Source organism: Eschrichtius robustus, chromosome 16, assembly GCF_028021215.1.
Source record: "Eschrichtius robustus isolate mEscRob2 chromosome 16, mEscRob2.pri, whole genome shotgun sequence".
NCBI classification, from domain to species: Eukaryota; Metazoa; Chordata; class Mammalia; order Artiodactyla; family Eschrichtiidae; genus Eschrichtius; species Eschrichtius robustus.
Window position 1 is genome coordinate 74,715,711 of NC_090839.1, and position 18,920 is coordinate 74,734,630.

Here is an 18,920-nt window from a genome sequence, read left to right on the forward strand (position 1 = left end):
ATGGAAATCCAGGTAAATTTCTGAGGATTATCTCAGGGTGGCATAAAGCTATTTTAAAGAGTAGGAGGTTTGATCTACTGGTCATTGGATGCCTTGTGACAGAGTTGAGGAGAGTGAGAGCAAGAGAGAGAGAGAGAGAGAGAATGAAGTATGTCTAAAATTGGAGGCAGAGACCCTTTGGATTTCTTTATTCACTGAGTCTATTAGCTCCTGGCTCACAATCTTTCTTCCTACCCTAACTCTTCTTATCATTCTTGGTGGCCAAAAAATTCATGTGACTAAGTCACTTGGTTCTTTGACCTACTCTCCGCCAACCACCTTTTGTTCTACTCCACCTCTATCACCCACTCCAGTGTTCATACCCTGAACTTTGTACTACGAGTAATGCTATCCTTTCTGCACATCTAAAATATATTTAAGAGAACTCAGTCTTAAACCATCACTCAATATTCCTGCTCATCTATGGCAGAATCCTCAACACAACAATTCTTCCTTGTTCACAATCCTCTGGTTCCTTACCCCTATTATCTTTCCACCATTCATCAATCTTCTATCTTTGCTTGTCTCCTTATCCAGCTTAGATTTCATGACCCACTTTTATAATTACTCCCTTGAAAACAGTGCAACTCCCTTCTCTCTCTCTCTCCTTTCATCTCATTCAGATGGCTAAATTCCTCTAACTAGCTAAACATCACTGAGAAAAAAAATCAAACATGCAGACCAACCAGTTCCACTTAAAATTCATGAGCACACACCTCACATGGATGCTCTACCATCCTACAGTGCTTCTTGAGTAAGACTACTTCCTATCCTCAAGAGGACTATTCCATCATTTCTCTTCTCTCTTCAGACCCTTCATTCTCATTCCCCATGCCTCCTATTCCATTCTCTCACAATGATGTGACTTCATATGTTTTGGGAAAATAAGAGTTAATGGAGGAAATTGTTCACTACCTCACCACTAATCTACTCATACCTGCTTACTCTTCTTAGACTTTCCTCCTGTTAAGATGGAGGAAACAGGGTTGAATGGAGGAATGGGGAGTTAAAGTTTAATGGATATAGAATTTCAGCTTGGGATAATAAAAAAATTTCTGGAGATGGTTAGTGGTAATGGTTACACAACAATGTGAGTGTATTTAATACACTGAACTGTATACTTTAAAATGGTTAAAATGGTAAATTTTATGCTACATATATTTTACCATAATAAAAATATTTGTTAATTACAAAGAGTCAGGATGTCAAGAACTGGAGCAAAAAGTAACAGAAAACAGACTTCTGGCAGTCTCTTGGGACTAGGAAAATGAAAATTGGGATTCTAAGTTACTAAAGCAGCCAGAAATTGAGGGGCCAAGATGCCAGTGAGAGGTAAGCCTAAAACTCTGTGGCAGTTTCTCCCCAAAGGCATTTGCCAATTCATAAGCATCACAGGATAAGATTAAGAACCTGAATAAGAATTGCTATTAAGAGGCTTAGAATCTAAGCAAGGCTTTTGTTTTCAGGGCCCTGAAAACACTCAGGAGTCTAGTAGGTACTTCTAAAGGGCTATACCTTGGGATTAAAGGTAAACTAGATATAGGACCTTATGTAGTCTGAAACCCAGCCTTAAATTACCTCAATACCTGATTGGATGAAGGTGATCTATCTCAATCTGTCTTACAGTAACTAAAATAAACACTATGGAGGAAAATAACATCATTCATAGACTCACAATTTTTCATGTACAATGTCTAGCATACAATAAAAAATTACCAAACACATAAAGAAATGGAACCAAGGAGAACTGTAATAGGAACAACCCATAGATGATTCAGGTATTGGACTTTTGGGGCATAGATGCTAAAATAATTCTGATCAATATGTTTAATTGAATAGGTGAGAAGGTGGAGAATTTTACCAGAGAACTGAAATATATATTAAATTAAAAATCAAAAAATAAGAAAGAAAATAAATCAAGTTTAAAAATTCAGTGGTTGGGTTTAATAACAAATTAAGAAAAAACCATTGACCTGGAAAACAGGACTTTATAAAAAATAATACAGACTGTATTAAGAAGAAAGGAAAAAGACTCAAAATAAAAAGAGAGTTTGAGAGACATATTGGACAAAATGAAATTATTTAACATTTGTGTAATTGGAATCTCATAAGGAGAGGAAAGAAAGAGAGATAGAGAGATAGAGACACACAGAGAGAATAGAGTGAAAATAGATTTTTCAAAATAGATGAAACCTATAGATTCAGGAATCACTACAAACTCCAAGCAGGATAACAAACAAACATAAAACCCAAACACATGTAAGCACATTGTAGAAAACTGCAAAAACCAAATACAAAGAGAAAATTGTAAAAGCAGCTAGAAGAGGGTGTAGGGGTAGGTTACATTAAAAGTATAACAGTAGGGCTTCCCGGGTGGTGCAGTGGTTGAGAGTCTGCCTGCCAATGCAGGGGACACACGTTCGAGCCCTGGTCTGGGAAGATCCCACATGCCGCGGAGCGACTGGGCCCGTGAGCCACAATTACTGAGCCTGCGCGTCTGGAGCCTGTGCTCCGCAACGGGAGAGGCCGCGATGGTGAGAGGCCCGCGCGCCGCAATGAAGAGTGGCCCCCGCTTGCCACAACTAGAGAAAGCCCTCACATAGAAACAAAGACCCAACACAGCCATAAATAAATAAATTAATTAATTAAAAAAAAATCAATCTGGAATATGAAGATGTCTTTCATAAAAAAATCTGGCAGCTTGTTTAAATTACAAAATAAATTAAAAAAAAAACAATTCCTGTAATATATATTAAAAAAAAAAGAAAAGAAAAAGTATAACAGTAAAATTGATGGTTCCATTCCCAACTGAAATGATGAAATCCAGAAGAAAATGTAATGATTTATTCTGAGTGCTGAAAGAAAAGAATATAATCCTTGTGAAAATATCCTTCAAAAATGAAGGTGAAATAAAGACTTTATCAAGCAAACAAAACCTGAAAGTTCATCTCTAGAGCAGATCACACCAGAGACTGTAGGGTGTCCAAGGAAGGCATCTTATTCTGCTCTGGCTGCCATAACAAAATACCACAGACTAAATGGTTTAAACAACAGAAATATACTTCTCACATTTCTGGAAGCTAGGAAGTCCAAGATCAGGGTGCCAGAATGGTTGCATTCTGGTAGGCCCTCTTCTTAGCTTGTAGGTGGTTATCTTCTTGTTTCCTTGCAGAGAAAGAAGGAAGCTCTCTTCTTATTTTTCTTATAAGGACAAGAATCCCATCACAAGGACGCCATCCTCATGTCCTAATTACATACCAAAGGCCTCATCTCCAAGTACCATCACACTGGGGGTTGGAGTTTCAGCATATGAATTTTGGGGAGACACAAACATACAGTCTTTAATAGATGGCTTCTGAGATGCTGGTAATATTCTCTTTTATGATCTGAGTAGTTGTTACATAGGTATGTTCACTTTGTGTAAAATGTTTGATCTGCAGACCTATGATTTATGCTCTCTTCTGTATATGTTAGACTTTAACAAAAATATTTAATTTTAAATCCATGACTCACTTCCTGTAACATCTTATTTCTCTACTTTATGGCAAAACTTCCTGAAAACATTGTCTATTCTTGATAGATCAACTTCCCCATGTCTCATTTTCTTTTCATTTTATTTCAGTCTAGTTTCCTTTTCACAACTTCATTGACATGATTCAAAAATCATCAATGTCCCCCTCCCCACCATGTTGCCAAGTCCAGGGGTCCCCACCTTACTTTGCATTTAGGGAGAATTTGACATAGCTTACCTCCTTCTGGAGATTTCTTCCTCTCTGAGCTGTTGTAACACCACATTCTTCTGGTTTTCCTTCAACCTCACTGGCTACCTCTTTTCAGATTCCTTTCTGCATCCACACTCCTCTGCTTGACCTCTAAATGTTAGGACTCCTCAGAAACCTGTCCAGATACGCATGCCATTTCCAATCCACACTCCTTCTACCTTCCTGTCTCCAATGCAGCCTTGAAAGTTGAGTTCCAGACACATATCTTTAATTGTCTATATCAGGAGACAGCACACTTTTCCTATAAAGGGCCAGATAGTAAATATTTTCAACTTTGCAAGCCATATGGTTTCTGTCACAAATACCCAACTCTGTCATTGTAGCATGAAAGCAGCCATGGGCAATACATAAATAAATAGATGTGATCGTACGTCAATAAAACTTTATTTACCAAAGCAGGTGGCAGGCAAGATTTGATACTCACTCTTGAATTTCTAATAGGTGTTTTGATATTAACAAACTTGAACAATTCCTCTCTGTGATGGTAAATTTTATGTATCAACCTGACTAGGCAATAGTATCCAGGTATTTGGTCAAACATTATTCTAGACATTTCTGTGAAAATATTTTTTAGATGAAAATAACATTTTAGTCAGTAGACTTTAAGTAAAAAAAAGAACCTTCCATAATGTGGGTGGGCTTAATCCAATCAGTTGAAGACCTTAGTAGAAAAAAGTCTGATCTCTCATGAGAAGAAGGAAATTCTGCCAATTTGCTTTTGGACTTGAACTGCAACTTTTCTCTGAATCTTCAGCTTGCTGGTCTGCCCTGCAGATTTTGCACTTGCCAGCCTCCACAATTATGAGTGAGATGATTCCTTAAAAACTCTCTCTCTCCCTCTCCTCCTCATTCTCTTTCTCCCTTCCTCCTTCTACCTATCTATCTATCTATCTATCTATCTATCTATCTATCTATCTATCTATCTATCTATCCATCCATCCTTTTCTCCATGTCCGCCATCATCATGATTCAGGTCACCATTATCTTCCACCTATAGAATATTGATAGCTACTTGATAATTCTCCCTTCAGTCTCTCCTTCCTCAAGAAGTCAGGGTGATGTTTGTAAAGATAAGATCATATCACTCTCCTGCTTGAAATAAATACTCAGAATAAAACTCAGCTGTTCTACCAAGGCCTGCTAGAGCATGAAGAAGGAAGGTATGGGAAATTGGAATACATTCAACATCCTAAATGGGACAGCTATTCTTCAGCTCCAAGTTATATAGCAACATGGGTCCAGGTGTTGCCAGATCTTTTCTTCTCTTTTTGAAAGAAAAGCCAGACATCCAGTGTTCCTTGGTATTTATAATTTCCCAAACCCCTCATCAGGGTTTTCAAAGCTCTTTTAGGTTTTGCTTCTCTTTCTATCTTTCCAAACTCCTCTCTCTTCTCACCCCCATCTGCATTTCACCCTCCAGTCATGGTAATCTGACTCTTGATTGTCATTATGCATCAGGCAGTTTCCCACCTTCAAGTCTTTGTCTCTGCTGCTCCCTCTGCAGACTTCCCTCTACCTCCCACCCCTTTCTTCCTTTGGCTGAGATGGCAACATGCACTCATTCCATGAAGACTTCTTTGATATCACCACTTCAAACTGAGGTATAGTTGCCCCTTCATGGGAATACATGCTTCCCCATGATAGCTAGCACTTATCAGGCTACATTGCAATTTTCTGCTGGTAGATTGTGGATTAACCGGTCAAGTACATGGATGGCATCCTTGATTCCTTTTTGTTCGATACAGGAATGGCCTTGAACCTGATTGAGCCCTGCTCCTAGGTTTTGCCGTTTACCCCAGGGCCTCCTTCGCTGTCCAAGGTGCTGACTTCTTTGCCCTGCCTGCCTCTAGCCAGCCTTCCTTACCAGGGCTGGAGTCTAATCTTTTGCTCCTATTCCTAGAACTGAGTCACCAGGTGGGATTACCTGCTCACCTAACCTCTGTATTACTAGGGTCTGCTACAATCTCAGATGATTGAAATTAAGTTTATGCTTTAACCCCAGATTTCAGTTGCTTACTTGCACCCCTGAGGTCAGTATTTGCAGCCAGACTGAGTTTCTCAGTACCTGCTCTGACCTATAGGGTAGGTCTTCTACCTAATGCCAGCCAGTGCACTCTCCCTGCTTCCTGCATAAATCATATGCCAATCCTCACACATTTCTCCACGTGTCTTAATATATGATCCCTGTTCTCACCCTGAGAATGTGCAAAGAATAGTCCCTCATTTCTTCTTCTTTTAGGTGAGGGTCTTCGAATGGGAGAAAGTTCAAGTTAAGGGCACAGACTTTATACTGCCTCAGACCTCCATTTAAACCCTAGCTTTATCAATGACTAGATGTCCAAAGTCGGGCAAGCCACTAATGCCTCTGAATCTCAGTTTCCTCATCTATAAAATAGGAGTAATAATACACACTTCATAGGGATATTAAGAAAATCAAAGCTAATGTGTTTAAAAGCACTTAGCACATAGGTTATTTTTTATTAGTAGTAAATAACAGTGTACAACGGCCTCACTCATGGTTCAGTCTGAGCTCGGCCTATCTCTCTTCCTGTGGAGTATTCCCCAACCTCTCCTACTTTCTCCTGACAGATGCTTTTGCTGCTAATAAATCCTGCCTTTGATATTGCAGTTCATTGCAGCAGCTGGCTCAGAATCGAGACATCAACACATGAATCAGACAGGATGAGAGGAGGAGGAGGAGGAGGAGGCTGAAGACAGAGGTTCCAACTACCTTGGTGGCAAGGAACAGAATGAGAAAGAACAGGAGATTATAATAAGATTTGGGGGTTTTGCTTTTCTGCCAAGTGGGATGGATTTAAACTTCTCCCTGTGTTCACCACCCACTCAGGGTTAGGTAATTTGCTTCTGGGAGGGGCAGCTAATTGGGGATTTGGCAACCAAAAGGGAAAAGTTTGCAAATGAGGCCTGCCATCTGATGTCCAGGCTGGAAAAGGAAAGAAGAAAAGGAGAGAAGGAGAATGAAAAAAGGAAGGAAGGAAGCCTTTCTGATATGCTTGTCATGAACACATTTCTAACATGGTAGAAACAAGCTTCCCAAGACTTGCACAATTTGGAATTAGTTCCATAAAATTTGATGTTCATAAGGAAAATTTCAATTCCACAGTGTAATATTCAAGGTCATTCAAAATAGGGTCCCTTCTGAACTTGCATCTCCATCGCCTTCCACCTCTCCCTACATGTACATAGAAAGATAATCAAGAGTTTACTAGCTACCAGGTTCTATGCCTGCACTCTCAACAACTCTTTGGAGTGGATCCTATTATTGCTCTTATTTTCCAGACAATAAAACTGAGGTTCTGAATTATTAACTTACTTCCTAGGGTCACAGATTTAGCATAAAGTTGAGCCAGGCAGCCGGATACACAGACCATGATGACAATTATTCAATGACATTTTTAAAAGGATGAGTTATGTTTGAATGTATGTTGGTGTCACCTAATATGTGTCAGGCTCTGCCATAGACACCCTGGGTACCATGGTGAATAGTAGAGGCATAGTGAGATTATAGAGCTCTTCCAGATCAAACAAGGAGCAAGCGGTAGAACCAGAATCCCAACCCTAGTCTTCGACTCTCAAATTTATTTTCTATTACACTCAGCTGCTTCCCAATTCATGTCTTCATATTCAAAGAGACTATTAATCTACCACGTCACCAGCACCTGAGACCTGCAAAGCAAAGCAAATGGAGTTAGCATCTTTGTAAATAAGGATCACTGGAGTTGGAACTCATCCTTCCCGGGAAACACCATCCTCTGTTTTTCAAAGAGAAGACAAACGACATTGCTCTCCTGCAGGCAGCATGGAGCTGAGGGTATAAAGACCAAGGGGCTGGCTCTGGCTCTGTGTGATCCTGGCAAGATGACTTCCCTTCTGGGGTCCTCATCTGTACATTGAAGGGGATGGATGAGGTGCTTCCAAGGCCCTTTCAGCCTTATTGGGATAGGATCTATTTATAGTAATTTCCCCCAAATAGACTTCAAAATCTTGGAGCCTGGGAATTCAAGAAAAAGAAATTAGGGAGACAAGATTTGACTAATAGAAGCATAATTAAAATAAAAAACTCCTCTTTTTCTGCCTATCTGTTAATATGTTGGATCTCACCCTCAGGTCTAATTAGCTGCAGGGTTCTCCTAAATGCTTTAAGACACAGAAACCCATGCTTTATCAGAGGAGAACACTCATGGGAAATTATGTTGGTGCATTCCTGGGGCTCCATACAAGAGGCACATGCACTTGGGAAAGGCATCCTTAGGTTTCTCTTCTCCATAATCTGGGTTTAGGATAGTAGTTAAAAACTTGACCTCAGAAACCAGACAGGAAAGGTCTGGGTTTAACTGCCATTCCTTAACCTCTCTTATCCTGTTTCTTCCTCTGTAAAATGGAGGCAATTATAGTATGTCCCTCCTTGATTGTGACCCAAGGAGTCCATGACAATCTTAGCCACATACCTGAAAGGTAGTGAGATACTCAGCTGATCAAGAATGATCATTGCCATGAATGTGCCTGAACTCCTCAGAATGATTCCATCCTGGCTTGAGTGGTTGGAAACACAGGGACCTTGTCACCCATAAGTATTATCACTTACCACTTTGTATTGGGTACTTCTTAACTGGAGAGAGAGAGACAGAGAGAGAAGAGGGAGAGGTGGGGAGCATTTGGAAAGTGTACTTGGATGCAGAGCCAGCTAGGTAGTAGACTCTGAGCAGGCAAATGACCTCCTTCTCCCTGCCTCCTGCCTGACCCTGTACTTTGTTATTGTTTTTTTTAATAAGAGAAAGACAGAATTTTATTAATGTGTGCATTGTGCATACATACAGGAGCACATACTGATGAGCAACTTGGAGGAGGTGGTTAGAACTTGGATTTCTATAGCGTCTTTTTAAAAAAAAATTTTTTTTGGAGTATAGTTGATTTACAATGTTGTGTTACTTTCTGCTGTACGGCAAAGTGAATCAGTTATACATATACATATATCCATTCTTTTTTAGATTCTTTTCCCATATAGGTCATTATAGAGTATTGAGTAGAGTTCCCTGTGCTATATAGTAGGTCCTTATTAGTTATCTATTTTATATATGGTAGTGTGTATATGTCAACCCCAATCTCCCAATTTATCCCCCCCCCACTCTCCCCCCTGGTAACCATAAGATTGTTTTCTACATTTGTACCTCTATTTCTGTTTTGTAAATAAGTTCATTTGTAGCATTTTTTTAGATTCCACATAAAAGGGATATCATATGATATTTGTCCTTTTGACCCTCCACTTTGTTGAGAGCTGGGTTGTTTATGTACGAATAGCCCTTGTGTTAGAAGGTATGCTTACTCCCGAAAGGGCTGGCAGAGCGCTTGGTGCTTATAAATCTAGCTGCACAATGCTCCCCTGCCCCCCACCCCAGCTTTAACTCCTTTGTTTACAAGCTCAGAGCTCTAGCAGAGACCTGAAACTTGGAGGAGATGTAGGGAACTCTGAGAACCTGCCCGTATCACTTATTTATTACCCTCCCCAACCGTTATTGAAGAGTATTTAGCAAGCATATTTCCTGAAGGCCATTCTCCTTGTAAGAAACCCCATTGGTGATTTAATTAAGCTTACATAAATGCTAAATGGGATTCAACCAGAATGGGATATGCTGATTTGTGTGTGTTGAAATAAATTTCTTTTTCTGTTCTAATTGAATAGATTGAACACAGACTGTATTTGTTCTTATCCTGCAGCCACTTTCACGGGAGCAATAAATTGGAAATGTTATCTGGCTTAATATGCCAGTATTTTGGAGAAAATCACTCTGCCAGTGGTGAGGGAATGGAGGAGCTTAAAAAATCTTTGTTTTCAAAGTCCTATGTCACAAGCCAAGGAGACTCAGAGAAAAATATCTGTGGCCACTCTGGCAAGGGTCTGATGAAAACAGGTGTCTCAGATATAGCCAGTAATATTGAAAATTAATATAACCCTATTGAGAAGTAAATTGGAGATGTTAAAAGACGGCTTCGTGCCTCCATCCAGGAATTCTGCATGTGGAAATCAAATCCAAGGAAAGAACTACAACCTGAAAAGGAACTATATGCATGAAGAAGTTCATTATGGTGTTAGCTATAGCAGCAAGCCCCCAGCCCCAAAATAAACATTTTGCAACAAACCCAAAATAAGAAAGGATTAAGTCAGCTATGACATTTTCTCAGTAGCATATTATGCAGCACCAAACATAATGATTACACTGATTATATGGAAGACTATGTGAAGTATAATAATAAGTTAAAAAATAAATTAGATACCCTTATACACTACAAATAAACTTAGCTTAAAAACATGGCACTCAGCATGAAGTAGCCAGAATAGGCAAATTAGTAGAGACAGAAAGACGGACATTGTGGTTGTTAGGGGCTAGAGTAAGGGGAGAAGGGAGAATGACTGCTCATGGATACGGGGCTTCTTTTTGGGGTGATGAAAATGTTCTGAAACAGGATACTGGTGATGGTTGCACAACACTGTGAATGTAACGTCCCTGAATTTTACACCTTAAAATGGTTACAATGGTAAGTGTTATGTTTTGTGTATCTATCACAATTAAAAAAAAAATATGACAAGGGATGAAAAATGAAAGGAAGTACACCAAAAGCTAACCAAAAAGTAACAGCAGTTATTTTCGGAAAGTGGGATTATAGCTGAATTTTTCTATTTTTGAAATTGTCTGTAATGTTAGCAAAAGCAGAATCAGTATCAGAATCCAGCCAAGAAAGCTGGGGGTAGGGACTTCCCTGTCCCCTAACCCCCACCCCCAGCCGGTGTAGAGGATGATATACAGCATGGAATGTATACTTTAGGAAAGAAAAAAGATCAAAGGTCAATAGTCGAAACTTCCATCTTAAAAAACTAGATAAAGAAGAGCAATTCAAACCTAAAGCAAATAGAAAGAAGTAAATCGTGAAAGTTAGAGCAGAAATTAATAAAATTGAAAACAAGGAAATCAATAGAGAAAGGCAATGAAACCAAAAGCAGGTTTTTGAAAAGGTCAGTGAAATTGATAGACCTCTAGTCAGTGTAACCAAGAAAAAATAGAGAAGACAAAAATTGCTAATATCAGAAATGAAAGAGGGGACATCACTACTGATCCCAGAAACATTAAAAGGGTAGTAAATAAATATTACAAATATCTCTATGCCTCCAAATTTGATTACATAAATTCCTTGAAAGACATAAACCACCAAAGCACATGCAAGGAAAAATAGATAATCTAAATAAGCCTACATCTATTAAATAAATTGAAATTATTATTAACAATCTCCTTAAAAAGAAAGAACCAGGCACAGATGATTTCACTGGTGAATTCTACCAAATATTTAAAGGAAGAAATGATAGCTATTCTCTACAATACATTCCAAAAGATAAAGGTAGAGAGAAACCTCCTAACTCATTCTATGAGGCCAGCATTACCTTAATACAAATCCCAGGTAAAGTCATTATAAGAAAGGAAAACTACACATCAGTATTTCTCATGAACATAGATGTGAAAATCCTCAACAACACATTAGAAACTAGAATCCAGTAATGTATGAAATTATTATAATTATACACTATGACCCAGTAGGATTTATTCCAGGTTTACAAGGGTGGTTCAACATTGAAAATCAAGCAATGTAATCTATCATGTCAACAGGTAAAAAAAGAAGAATCATATGATCATATCAATAAAAAGAGAAAAAGCATTTGACAAAATCCAACACCCATTTATAATAAAAACTCTCAGAAAACTTCAACTTGATAAAAAAATTATCTAAAAAATCATACTTAATGGTGAAAAAGAATATGCCTTCTCCCTCAGATTAGGAACTAGGCAATGATGTCCCCTGTCACCACTCCTATTCAACAATGTACTGGAAATTCTAGCTAACGCAGTAACACAAGAAAGGGAAATAAAATGTGTAGGGAGGAAGAAACCAAACTATCTTTGCTTGCAGACGACATGGTTGTCTTGGTAGAATATCCCTAAGAATCAATAAAAAATTTCTGGAACTAATAAGCAGTTATAGCCAGGTTATAGGATATGAGATTAATACATAAATGTCAATTTCCCTGGATACCAGAAATTAACAATTGGAATTTGAAATTAAAAACAAAATACAATGTTGTATCAGCACCAAAAAAAAAAAGAAAAAGAAAAAAGAAAAACCATACAAACAACACCTAGGCATAATTCTAGCCAAATATATATAGAATCTGTATGAGGAAAACCATGAAACTCTGATGAAAAAATCAAGAAGGGCTAAATAAATGAAGAGACATTTCATATTTATAATAAGAAGACTCAGTATTGTTAAGATACGAATTCTTCCCAACTTAATCTATAGATTCAAAGCAATCACAATCAAAATCTGACTAAGCTATTTTGTAGATATTGACAAAATGATTCTAAAGTTTGTATGCAAATGCAAAAGACACAGAGTATTTAGCACAACACTGAAGAAGAACAGAGTCAGAGGACTGATACCACCTGACTTTAAGACTTAGTATAAACTTGCAACAATTATGACACACGGTATTGATGAAAGTACAGGCAAATGATCAAGAGACTAGAATAGAGAACCCAGAAATAGACCCACACAAATATAGCCAACTGATCTTTGACAAGGGAGCAGAGATACTTTAATAGGGAAAGTATAGCCTTTCAAACAAATGGTGCTGAAACATTTGGAAATCTGTATGTTTAAAAAAATCTTTCACAAAGATTAATTTAATTTGAAATAGATCTTAAATGTAAATTGCAAGTCACAAAATTTCTAGAAGGTAACGTAGGAGAGAATCTAGGTGGCCTTGGGATTGATGATGAGTTTTTAGATATAACACAAAAAGCACACTCTATAAAAGAAAAAATTTGATAAGTTGGACCTTATTAAAATCAAGAACTTTTCTCTGAGAAAGGTACTCTTAAGACATTGAAGAGACAAGCCAGAGGTTGGGAGGACATACCTGCAAAACACATATCTTGTAAAGAATTTACCCAAACTATACAAAGAGCTCTTGGAACTCAACATTAAGAAAACTAACAACCCAATTTAAAAAAAAAAAATGGGCAAAAGATCTGACATATACCTCTCCATAAAAGATATTCAAAAGGCAAATAAGCATATGAAAATATGTTCAACATCATATGTTAGGGAATTGCAAATTAAGATGACAATGAGGTATTAATACACAACTATTAGAATGACTAAAATCCAAAAAGGAAAAAACTGACAATACCAAATGCTGACAAAGATGTAGAGCAACAGGAAGGATTTTTCATTGCTGATGGGAATGTTAAGTGGTAGAGTGACTTTGGAACACAGAATGGCAGTTTCTTACAAAGCTAAACATAGCCTTACCATATGATGCAGCAGTTATGCTCCTAGGTATTTACCCAAAATAGTTGAAAACTTACGTACGCAAAAAACCATGCACACAGCTTTATAGCAGCTTTATTTATAATAACCAAAATCTGGAAGCAACCAGGATGCTCTTCAATAAGTGAATGAACAATCTGTGATATATCTGTATAATAGAATATTATTCAGCAATAAAAAGAAGTAAACTGTCAAACCCTGAAAAGACATGGAAGAACTTTAAATGCATTTTTCTCAGTGGAAGAAGCCAGTCTGGAAAACCTACTATATGATTCTAAGTAGATGACATTTTGGAAAAAGACAAAACTGTAGAGACAGTAAAAAGATCAGTGGCTGCCAGAGGTTTGGGGGAAGGGTTAGAGAGGGATGAAAAGACAAAGCACAGGAAATTTTTTGGGTGATGAAACTTTTCTGCATGATACCATAATGGTGGGTACACGTCATGCACTTGTCAAAACTCATAGAAGTGTACAACACAAAGAAAGAACCTTAATGGAAACTAAGGACTTTAGTAAATAATAATGTGTAGTAGTTCTAACAAATGCAACACACAAATGCGAGATGTTCGTAGTAGGGGAAATTACGCGCTGAAATGGCAGAGTGGAGGTGGGGTGTGTATATGGAACTCTCTGTACTATCTGTTCAATTTTTCTGTGAAACTAAAACTATACTAAAAAATGAAGTATATTAATTTTTATTTGAAAAGTTTGTCATGGGTGCTGAGGTAATCCATACCTTATTCCTAGCAGGGGACGCCATTAGGTAAGGGCAGAGATACCCTGGAAATGAAACTGAGACAGGCTGGGACCTGGGACCTGGGACCCTTTGCTGCAGTGCTTGCACCTGGACAAACTTCTCCTCAAGCAACAAAATACAAAGAAACTATATGGGACTAAAAATAACTGCATGCAGGCGTAGTTGGGGCAAATTATGAATAACAAGATACAAGAAGACCAAAACCCAGCTGCCGCTTCTGAGAAGCTGGGAGCAAAAACAAGGTCCTGTGCATGCACCCTGCACACAGCACCACCAAGGGGGTGGGCAGACCACGGAAGCCACCCCTCTGGTTCAACCCCTGAACCCGCCCCTACCTCCCTCCATATAAGGAACCAGCTCACCCCCTCTCAGAAAGCAAGGGCGCCTGTTACTTGTTTTCGCTCACTCACTCCACGAGTCCCAGTAGACCCTTGCCTGAATATCTTGTCTGGCCTCTTATCAATTTCTAACCAAGAACCCTGGATGGTAACAAAACCTTCCTTTAAATTCATTAGTATTTCTGCTCCAAGGTTTCATTTGATGGCTGAATCATCTTTTTATGGTTTTTGTCACCTGCCGACAAAAGAGTTGCAGTTGTCGTTCCAATCAACTTGGCCGTCAGCGTGCCATTTAGATGGGCCACCTTAGGGAGTAATGGATAAGCCTGCATTTCCAGAGTCCGTCTACTCAACCTCTTGCTGAGCCTATGAGTCTGAGTTTCAAAAACTGATATGGATACCTGTTAGTACTTCTCTCAAAGACTGTGAGGATTAAATAGGCTGATCCCTGGTTCCTAGTAAGTGTTCAATAAATGTGAGGGGCAGTTTTTATTCTTTATATGTCTTACCAACTCTCACATCAAATAGGGGAAAGATAAAAGTTTCCAGCTCAAATTATTTCGGGGCTGTCAAAGTCCATAAAAGAGAAGCTAAGATAGGATGCTTGGAAGCTGTGGAAACACTGCCCAGAAGGAGAAAAAAGGAGAGAAACGCAGGTCAAAATGATTTAAAGTATCTTCTGCCCTTTATCTGGGTGCCCAGTATAGCTCACCCCAAATCCCTTTCATAGCGCCCTCTTGTAAACTTGACCCTAACCTTGTGCTTTTCTGGGCAGAAAATAGTGATGAAATCTGAGAACTTACCTCTAAGGTTCTCAGTGACCCCTGCAGTGAAACTCCCACCTCTTGGACTGGAACCAGAGAGGATTAAGACCCTTAACACAGTCCTTGTTTTCTGTGCTGCCTTTTGGTGTTTATATTTTGCTCCACATGCCTGGGGCCCATGGCAGGGAGAAAGAACACTTAAATAAACAATATTGCTGTCTTATGCTTTGCTTGCTAGAAACTGTAAATAGAACCTAGTTTCTTTACTTTGAGGAGCTTAAAGCACAGAAATTGCTTTCTCTTAAGTCTTAATATCATAGGACTCGAAAGGGACCCAAAAGGACTTTATCCTCACCAGGTACCATGGTCCCCTCTGCAGACATCAGACATGTTGCCGTGTTTGAGACTCGCCTCTGCTCTCAAGATCCCTGGAGTAGCTCCAGCAGCCATGACACATTGTTAACTCACGGGGAGCTTCCTGCAGACATGTTATTGTTGCTAAGATCTCTCTTCCATCCTGGCTAGGCTGCTTTGGAAATCAAGCTCTGGTCGTTTTCATGGCATCTTCCCTAAACGAAGGAGAAGAGCTGATCTCGCTAGTCCGTGTTATTCCTCTTACCCAGCCCATGTTTATTGCTCATAAAAATCCTTTTGTCACCCTCTTTCGACCTCTTCCCTCTTTCACTACTGAATTTCAGACTCATCCATTAGGCATGTACTTTATGATATTCGTGCCGCCTCCCTAAATTGTAGTGAAAATGGAAAAAAGGCATCTGCTCAAATTGACATTTCCATCTCAGCTCACTCATTTGAGAGTGACAGGCTGTAATTTGCCAACAGGTTCACATCCAAATGCATACGTGAGTGCTGACATCATGTGATTTTTCTACCATTGCCATCCCTGGCTCATGGGTGCTACACAGGAGGCCATGCTTAGGTCAGCAGATATTGCCATGAAAGACAAGAAAAAAGAAAAAGGCTCTTGACTTCCTTAAGCTTCTTAATGGGCCAAACACAATGATGTAGTTGGGTCTCTTTGGAGGAGCAGGTGTGTGGGTCAAGCCATGCATCGGAAGGCTGCATTGGTTGAGGAAAGCTGGCTTTCTTCTTCTGTCTCCTCACCCTGGTGCAAACACACTTAAACTTTGATGCTGTGAGTAAACTTTGTAGCTAGAAAACCAGGATCAGCTCCTGGGTCCAGAGACAGTGGGCAGCCAGCTGTCCAAGGTAGGAGAGAAATTGTAGCTGGAAATGTAGCTCTTCTTGCTTCCTATCGTACTCCCCTATCTGTCTGGGATCATCCCCAAGCCAGATCTGTGTTCACTTGCTAACTTGTCAATTGTCTGGCCAAGAAGGGACCATATTTACTTTGCTTTTTTCTTTCCCTTCAGTTCTGTTTCTTTGCTCTATATTGCTTCTTGCATCTGCCTTCTTTCACCTGGATTCAATTTTCTTCTTGCTAGATCATAGCGTTTAGAAGTTCCTTCAGCAAGTATTCTCTTTGGAAGTAAATTCTCCTAGTCCTTATGTAGTTTTTAATATAGTTTATTTCGTAATTTTTGCCCATGATCCCACTGTCAGTAGGAGCTGTCACGCCCAGGAGCTGTGCACATGCACATTTGGGAGGAATGCCACATTCTGGTTTCAGAGTTTCCTCTGCCAGAGATTCCCTAGTTCCTGGCTAGCTTTTACATTAATTTTATAGCTTGGAGTTTCTCCTCTGTGTGAGGATTTAGAACTCAGGTTTATTGTCTACATCCCATGCACATCCATGGTCCAAACACTTTACGAATAACTACTTTCTCTCAGCGACCTGGGAAGAAACTCATGTCCTGGGGTTGGAAGGTAGTTCCTCCTCCCTGTTTATAGACTTAGCATCTTTCCTGGGACCCTAATGTATTCAAGGGCCCCCATTCCTACTCCTTGCAGTACACAGAGACTGCCACCTGGACTACAGTTTCTCTGAGAGCATCAACATCCCAGCCTCAGAGGTTCAGATCCCGTTCTCCACTGAACTCGTATGGTCCCTCCTCATCTCTAGATTACCTGAGGATCACCCTTCTTGACTTGGGCATCAGGTTGTATTTTATTTATTTGAAATTATTTTATCTAGAAATGTAATGGTTTTGAGCATAGAAAAAGGGTTTTGCACAATGCTTTTGTTTCACCTGGTTCACCAGGTGACCTGCACTCACTTTCCGTACCTGCTCTCCATTACCAGCTTTTTGCTACCACTTTTAGGCTTGTGACATCATCCAGGTTTGCAGTGGTAGCCATTTATGGACTCTCTTACCAGTCAGGACTCCAGCCAATCATGGTCTTGAAACCCATACCGCATGGACATTATGAAATTGAGAGACCCAGAGATATTTTGAGGGACAATTTGTTTGAAGAACCAAGATCCCTGTGTGGCTTCTGAGCACATAATTGAACTCTGACCTTTACCAGGTCCAGTTCTGGGTCTGTAGGCAGCTACTGAAAAATGAGAGAAAAGAAAATGGTGTGGAGATGCGGTACATGAAGCGGAATGTCCAGCATCTTTGGGTTGACCATCACGAACATGCCTTGCTTTCCTGTTGAAGTGCATTGTTTCCTGTTAAATCCAAAGCCTCTCTTTCTTTAAAGACAAGACATTTGGTTTTGTCATCTTTGTTTTTTGGCAACCAAGAGAATGAGTCAGTCCTCCTGGTCCAGAGTAAGAAGAAAACAGTTTCAGACATCAGAATTAGGGATTAATGTCTCAGCAGCCAATCTGAGGAAAGATTCTTTTGATTAGAGATGCCTTGACTGGTCAGTGGGCATAAACCTACTGCCTTTGCCTTCTGCCAAACTGATTGCTCCTCTTGGGGTACTAATGTATGAATATTGCTCTGAAAGGACTTGCTAGTTTGGGTGACATTAGAAGATACATACCACACGAGGCCACAATGGACAAGGAAAGAGGTTTCTGAACAGAGGATAGAACTTGGCAAAGGACAAACCTCATTTGTCTATGAGGTATGCTGTCTGAAGCACAAGGCCAAACAAAATAGTCTCAAAGTCCTTTTTCCCTACAGTTGTCTACAGGAGGAGAAAGGGCTTTGAGTGGCACACTTACTGCACTTAGTATTAGCTCACTATTCTTTTCTCCAGGCATCTCCCAGCCTGTGGAGGGAACGTATGTTTAGTGAGTGCTTAATTTCTGCCAGGAAGGAGTTTGATCCATTCTTGACACATCTGACAGAGTGATCTTTTTATTTATTTATTTATTTATTTATTTGTTTGTTTGTTTGTTTGTTTAATTTTTGGCTGTGTTGGGTCTTCGTTTCTGTGCGAGGGCTTTCTCTAGCTGCGGCAAGCGGGGGCCACTCTTCATCGTGGTGCACGGGACTTTCACTGTCGTGACCTCTCTTGCTGCGGGGCACAGGCTCCAGACGCGCAGGCTCAGTAGTTGTGGCTCACGGGCCTAGTTGCTCCGCGGCATGTGGGATCTTCCCAGACCAGGGCTGGAACCCGTGTCCCCTGCATTGGCAGGCAGATTCTCAACCACTGCGCCACCAGGGAAGCCCCAGAGTGAGCTTTTAAAAGCAGCATCATATTATTCTTTTCTCTTTTAAAGTCTATTCAAGTGGCATTTCCTTTGCATTCAGAAAAACCCAACTTCTTATCCTGACCATCCAGCTTCTTGAACTGACCTACTTGATCTGACCACTGTTTTCTCTCCTTTTTCTTAACTTACTGTAGCTACCCTTGCCCACTACAGTTCAGCTTCTTTCTGTTGCTTTTCCCATTATATATATAGTGATAGCAACACTTAGCATGAGATCTACCCATTAACATGTTTTAAGTGTACAATTCAACAT